Source organism: Mauremys mutica, chromosome 19 (genome assembly GCF_020497125.1).
Source record: "Mauremys mutica isolate MM-2020 ecotype Southern chromosome 19, ASM2049712v1, whole genome shotgun sequence".
Lineage (NCBI taxonomy): Eukaryota > Metazoa > Chordata > Testudines > Geoemydidae > Mauremys > Mauremys mutica.
Genome location: NC_059090.1, coordinates 18,924,561 through 18,931,412, shown reverse-complemented (window position 1 = coordinate 18,931,412; position 6,852 = coordinate 18,924,561).

The following is a 6,852-nucleotide window of genomic DNA, read 5'->3' as shown; positions in this document are numbered from 1 at the left end:
TTTTGCATGGTTTCCATTGCAAAACCATAGCTGGATCTCCCCAGATTGGCTCAAAACTGGGCCCAGGTTCTCCTGGGGGGAGCATTAACATTCAACAAATCTAGGCTGAGTTTCAAGACTGGAACAAAACTTGAAACCAGGTGAGTTTTTAATGAGGACACACTTCTCCCGATGAGTTTTGCCAAGCTCTAAAAATAACCCTCACATTCATGCTGTGAACGCCCCTCTTCTGCATACTAGTGCCACTAGGAACACAGAGCTAACAATGCAGGCAGAGCCATTTTGACGGCCATGAAGGAAAAGAGAGTAACTCCTGATCTAAGATCTCAGGATCATCTTCCACTGAAGGTGGCTTCTGCATCTTGCTCTTCGTTGGTCAGTTCCAGCACCAGTGGTGGAGTTGTATGGGCCAGTTTTATTACTTCACAAACCCCAGTGCCTATGTCACAAATCGTTGGCACATCATGATTTTTAAAATATAATAAAATTGCCAAGGGATTCAGCAGACACAATGGCACCATTAAGTAGAAGGAGATTCATTTACAGTGGAAATAGATCTGCACAGAAGCGGGAGAAAATTGGCTATGCTGGCATCTCCAGTACAGCCACAGTGAACCTCTTATTCAGTACAACACAGGTAAGTGCATATGAAGATGTCCACCGCCAATTAATGAGGGGTGAGTATGTCTCAAGTGCCTGCTCCAGGCCTTATATAGCTCTTAAGGAACACCTGCAAGGTCTGCCCACTCATGACAATGAGGGTTGCATGAATGTACATGAGGGCAGCATTTCGTCCTTAAGTGATACACATGGTCTTGTGTATGGCCCGTTCCACTGGGGTGAATTTTGCCCCTGGGCAGTATCCGGTAGTTTACATTCGTATATTCACATCTAGATATCCTCTTTTGGGGTGAACGACCCTCAAATGATTCTTCAAGCAAAAGACTTCAGTCAGCACCTGTAGAAAAATCCAAGTATCTAGCCCCATACTCCATTTCATTATCAGTTACGAGGTTTGGGTATTAAAGTCAATACGGGCTTGTCTACAAAAAAGGAAAACTGAGCACAATAGTTCCTGGGGAATAAGCTACGAGAGCATCCACACAGGGTACTATTTTTCAATAAATATTCAGGTCCACTTCCCAATATAGACACGCCCTAATTCCCACCTTGTATTTGGTCCAATTACCGACAGGTACGGTAGGTTTGGCAGAAGAGTCCCAGCCCTGTAACTAATCACAGAGTTGGATGGAAGAAGGTATGAACACTGACACCCTTTTATATTCCATCTACTTAGTGAACTTAGAAGAAAACAAGCTCTGTGCTAAAACATGTAGATTGCCTTTCAAAGAGCCGATGTGTAGCTTGAATGTCCCTGGCCACTTCTTTGGCTATAAATCATGTTGCATGTGATAAGGTAATTACCCTCTCCTTGAAACAATTCATAGAGAAAGCTATAAAAAGCCTGGCTTGTAAAGGGAACAATAAAGAGGCAGCACAATAAAACCTCATTGGGGCGGGGAGGGTACTACATTTCTGCTGGCCATTAAACGCCTCTTGTTTTTCCAGACCACGGGGCAAGGGGTGTGGAACCTGGAGATGCTTTACAGAGGCCTTTGCCATCAGCTCCCTGGGAGCTCCTACATTCCTTGCACAGGGACAATGTACCCGCTATAAAACAAAGAGACGGCGGAGGATAACACCACCACATCTTCTCTAGCGTCAACAATGGAGTGTCTGCAGCCAGGCCAGCCTGGCCAGCCGCCCAGCATGGGGCTTGCTCTCACGCCAGGCAGGGCCGATGGGCGTGTTCAGCCCATCACAATTCAGCAGTCTTGCCAATAAAGCTTACATTTGCCACCCAGTTACATCACCGTGGCCTGCCCGCACCTTGCAGGCCGACGCCTCTATGATCAGAGGAGCTTCTTGGTTTTCCTTGTTCCCCTTCCCTGGCCTTCTGGCTGAGAGAAATGAGCCGTAGCTCTTTCCAGAGCCAGTCAGTGCTAGTAGCCTTGGCTGGATCATCCTGAGGGGGATTGCTAGAGTGTTTTATGAAGCAACTCCATGGGTTCCTCCCCAGCCCCTGCCAACGTAGCATTCGCCTTCTTTTCTAGATAGATACATTGTGGGGCATATCGTTTACAGGGGTGGTGGATTGCTTCACAGCCCATCTTAAAAACCGAGCGCCTGTATGGCCATTACAGATCCTATAGCCCTTTTTACAAGAAGAGGATTTTGCCCTAGACCCCACTGATAAAAGATACAACAGAGATTGCTAATGATGAGGATGACAGATTAGCCTCTCCTTTACCTGGTAGCCTGGGGACAGGTGGTTGGTGTTACAGGCTCTCTCTTTGCAGAAGGGAAGTACATGATTGCTGTGGAGGCTCTGGGAGGGTTATTCTGCGCTCTAGATTGCCTTACAAACACATTCACGGTTGGAGATTATTAACTAGGGGGTGGTTACAGGTCTGGCTCCTCCTCTGAGCTGCCTTTAAATTGGCCCCAGATTAAAAGCTGGATATAAAAGCATCCTTGTGGGTTTACCCCGGGACTAATATGATCTGAATGTCTCAACGGGACTTTGTTAGTGGTTGAGCTGAACCTTGGGAGGCTTCACAATAACTCAGTAAGTAGAGAGCTGATGAAAACAGCTTCCAGGAGACCTCCAGGCAATGTGTAATACCAGTAATCGACTCAACTTCTCTGGCTCTTCTGACATGTTTGGGCCTCTCTGCACAAAGCGAAGCTGCCTTGAACCAAGTATTTTCTGTCTCAGGCTTGGCTTGAGTCCCAGCACAGCTACACTAACGTCGCTCTAGCTGGGCAGAGGTGAGAAGTGCTGCATGCATATCAGCAAGGAGCTCTGTGTGGAGGGAACCCTGTGCTGCATCAGCGTCCTCACTAGTAAAGGGCTTTGAGCTCATTTAGGATAAGACACTATCATGTGGTTTGCTGGTGCTCTGATTCAGGCCCTGACATCTCCTGTTTAGAAAGATTGGCCCACCCCAGTTAAATTTCTTTAGGCCCTACATCAAAATACAAGACATTTTCAAATCTACATTATTTGTTTTAAAGATGGGACAAGCCCTCAGCTGGAAGTGCTCCTACTGTTGGGACAAGCAAGCTCTTCGGCTCAAGCCAAGCTCTGATGTATTAGCTTGTCAGTCCATGTAAAATGACCCCGCAGATGGAACTGGTCTGTGGCTATAGGCAAAGCATCTTCTACTTTCTAATGTGTCCCCACAATGCTTCTTAATAATAAGGGGTTCTTTCTGCCTTGCACCATAGGTTCTCCTGTCCTGGACCATCACTATGCATCATTCTGTGTTGGAAAATTCAGTGGCACACACACTTTTCTAATATAATCAGGAAGAGAGATGCAAGTTGAATTCCTTTCCAAACAAAACAGAAAAACCCTACTCTGGACTTAATATACCACCACTCTGTGCTAACCTACCCTCTTCTGTTCCCATAGTAAAGGCATAAGCCAGCATCAGATTTTGAGGTACACGTTCTCAGTGCTTTGCATAACATCTGGCAGATCCCTGCTGGGGAAGGTGTTGAACAAACCAATTTGCTTTAATCAATAGCTAATAAGTCAGCTTCCTCATTAAAAGGATGGCTGATAAGGGAAAAGAGGGCTTATACCAGCTCTACTGAAGGTGGTATTTTAGAAAAGCTACCTTGAGTAATCTTTCAAAGATAAAAATGTTCTTATCGTCCCTGCTGAGGAAAATTAGCAGATCCATAACCACAGGTTAATGTGTGTATTGTGGAAATAGATAAAGCGAGATATGCTGAACATAAAAACACTGCAGCCAGGTTTTCTGCCATAGTGGCATCTGCTGCACTGACACGGATGATTAGCTAAGAATTGCAAATGTTCTTTTACATTTGTTACTCTCAACTTTCTCACTTGCACGGCTCAGCCACCTGTGATGTCTCGTCTTTTAGGCCTTGCGTGTGCTGGTGGCAGCGCATAGGGTAGGTGTAGCTACACGCCACAGGAAGCTGTATCCACACGGCACTGTGTAGCTACACGTGGCAGTGAAAGGCTCTGGTGGTGGGGAGGAAGGGGGGAAAGGCTCTGGCAGCTGCCCACCCTCTGCTAGAGTCTTTCCCTGCAGTGGGAATACTGACATTAGAAAAGGTTCAGAGAAGGGCAACTAAAATGATTAGGGGTTTGGAACGGGTCCCATAGGAGGAGAGATTAAAGAGGCTAGGACTTTTCAGCTTGGAAAAGAGAAGACTAAGTGGGGGAAATGATAGAGGCATATAAAATCATGAGTGGTGTGGAGAAAGTGAATAAGGAAAAGTTATTTACTTGTTCCCATAATATAAGAACTAGGGGCCACCAAATGAAATTAATGGGCAGCAGGTTTAAAACAAATAAAAAGAAGTTCTTCTTCACACAGTGCACAGTCAACTTGTGGAACCCCTTGCCTGAGAAGGTTGTGAAGGCTAGGACTATAACAGGGTTTAGGAGAACTAGACAAATGAATTTATCTAGTTAAGGTTAAGTCCATTAATGGCTATTAGCCAGGATGGGTAAGGAATGGTGTCCCTAGCCTCTGTTTGTCAGAGGGTGGAGATGGATGGCAAGAGATCACTTGATCATTACCTGTTAGGTTCACTCCTTCTGGGGCACCTGGCATTGGTCACTGTCGGTAGACAGGATGCTGGGCTGGATGGACCTGTGGTCTGACCCAGTATGGCCGTTCTTATGTTATGTTATGGGGAGGCAGCAGGACACTAGATGTGGAAAGTAGAGCTTGGGCATGTAGAGAGCTGTGTAGGGTGCATACCCTAAAGATCACACGTCCTTACCTTACTCGCCTAACCAGTGCCTCCCCATCTACCCTGCCATTTATCGCCATGCTAGGTGGGTGTGCAGCATCCGTACTCGACCTGCCCACTCAAAGTGCATATCTAGCCTTAGAGGGCAAGGGCCAGATTTGTATAGGCCTCTAAAGATGCAATTAGCCCCTACGTGCTTTTAAAAATGCCACTAGGCACCCAACTGCATTGTTAGGTGCATAAACTACCTTTGAAAATCTGGCCTGAGGCTCTATGGGGGAGGGGCTGTCATGTACTGTAGGTTTGTGAACCCATTCTGTGCAGTGTAGTGGTAAAGAAATAATGCTTCCAAAGATTGTGGGTGATACAGCAAGGAAGAAAAATAAACAGCCGTGGGCACATTCCAGAGGAGTCTCCTTGTTCAGTTTTCAGGGAGCTGAACAGAAATATGCAGCTTTCCATTAATGCTCCTCTGGGATTTGTTTTTTACAAACCTTAAAGCAGGGGTTCTCAAACTGGGGGTCGGGACCCCTCAGGGGATTGCAAGGTTATTACATGGGGGGGTCGCGAGCTGTCAGCCTCCACCCCAAACCCCGCTTGGCCTCCAGCATTAATAATGGTGTTAAATATATAAAAAAGTGGTTTTAATGTATAAGGGAGGGTCGCACTCAGAGGCTTGCTGTGTGAAAGGGGTCACCAGTACAAAAGTCTGAGAACCCCTGCCTTAAAGGGAACTGAAGCCCCATCTCGTTGCCTTATTTTACGAACAGGGGACAGCCCGAAAGGGGCCATGCTTTTCTAGATTGCAACTCATGTCGCTTCTTAGCAATAAAGTAACAGCAACTTGTCTAAAGGAATCTATTCATGGGCTTTTAAGTCAACTGTGGATATTCCCTCAGGTCCGAAACTTGGCATGCAATTTTGGCCGTTCTACCTATCACTGGGTGTCTAAACACTAATCACTCTTGAACCATCAGAACAACTCATGGCTCAGCCTATTTTTCCACCTGCATCACTGCTAAAATATGGGGGAGCAGGGACAAGTCAAGGGAAAGATCCTTGGAGTGGGGATCACATCTTATTCTATGTTCTGTACAGGCCCTACCGCCCACTCGGCACTCAAACAATGAGAAACCTCTTGTGGCTTTGGCCACAAGCAAGTACTTGGGATGTGCACCTCAAGTTATTTGTACAGAAACAGGGGGTTGAGCCTCTGTGGGTCCGCCTTTAACCCTATCACTAATTAAATCGTTGAAATGTTTGTGCAGCTGTTTGGGATTTTTTTTTAAGCCAATGGCTCCTTTGAAATACGATCTTTGATTAAACACTCAGTGTTAAAAAAAAAGAGAGAGAGAGGAACTAATCTCAAGTTATGTTCTGTGTCTCCATCTTCTGCCCATGAGCAGGCCACTCTGTACATTTCAACCCACGCATTATATGCATTGCATTTTCAGCTTTGAAACATTCACAAATCCTGGGTGTGCCTCAGTACTGTCCCCTTCTGTCCAATCACAGTTTTATAAACAAACGAAGAGAGAGAACAGGTTTGTTTCTACAAGTGATATGAGAAACTGCAGGTTAGTTTGCAGGTCAAAGCTCAGAGCAAACCTATGGAGAAAGCAAGGATTAATGAAGTTTCCTGAGTCTCTCTTCTCACCCTAGAGAGCAGGGTGAAACTAGAAAGTAGGCTGACAAAAAGCTCCGTTGCATTAACACTAAAGCCCTTTACACCTCTCAGGCAGTGTAAGAGCTTTAAGGTGGGTGGAAGTATAGCATCGGATTATAATTTCCATAAAAGATCCTGGCTGCAGCTCTTGAAAACAAGGTTGATGGTTATGCTTGACAGCAATAATTTTTGGGCTGCAGCAGCGCAGTTTCACAGAATCACAGAATCACAGAATCACAGAATATCAGGGTTGGAAGGGACCTCAGGAGGTCATCTAGTCCAACCCCCTGCTCAAAGCAGGACCAATCCCCGAACAGATTTTTACCTCAGTTCCCTAAATGACCCCCTGAAGGATTAAACTCACAACCCTGGGTTTAGCAGGCCAA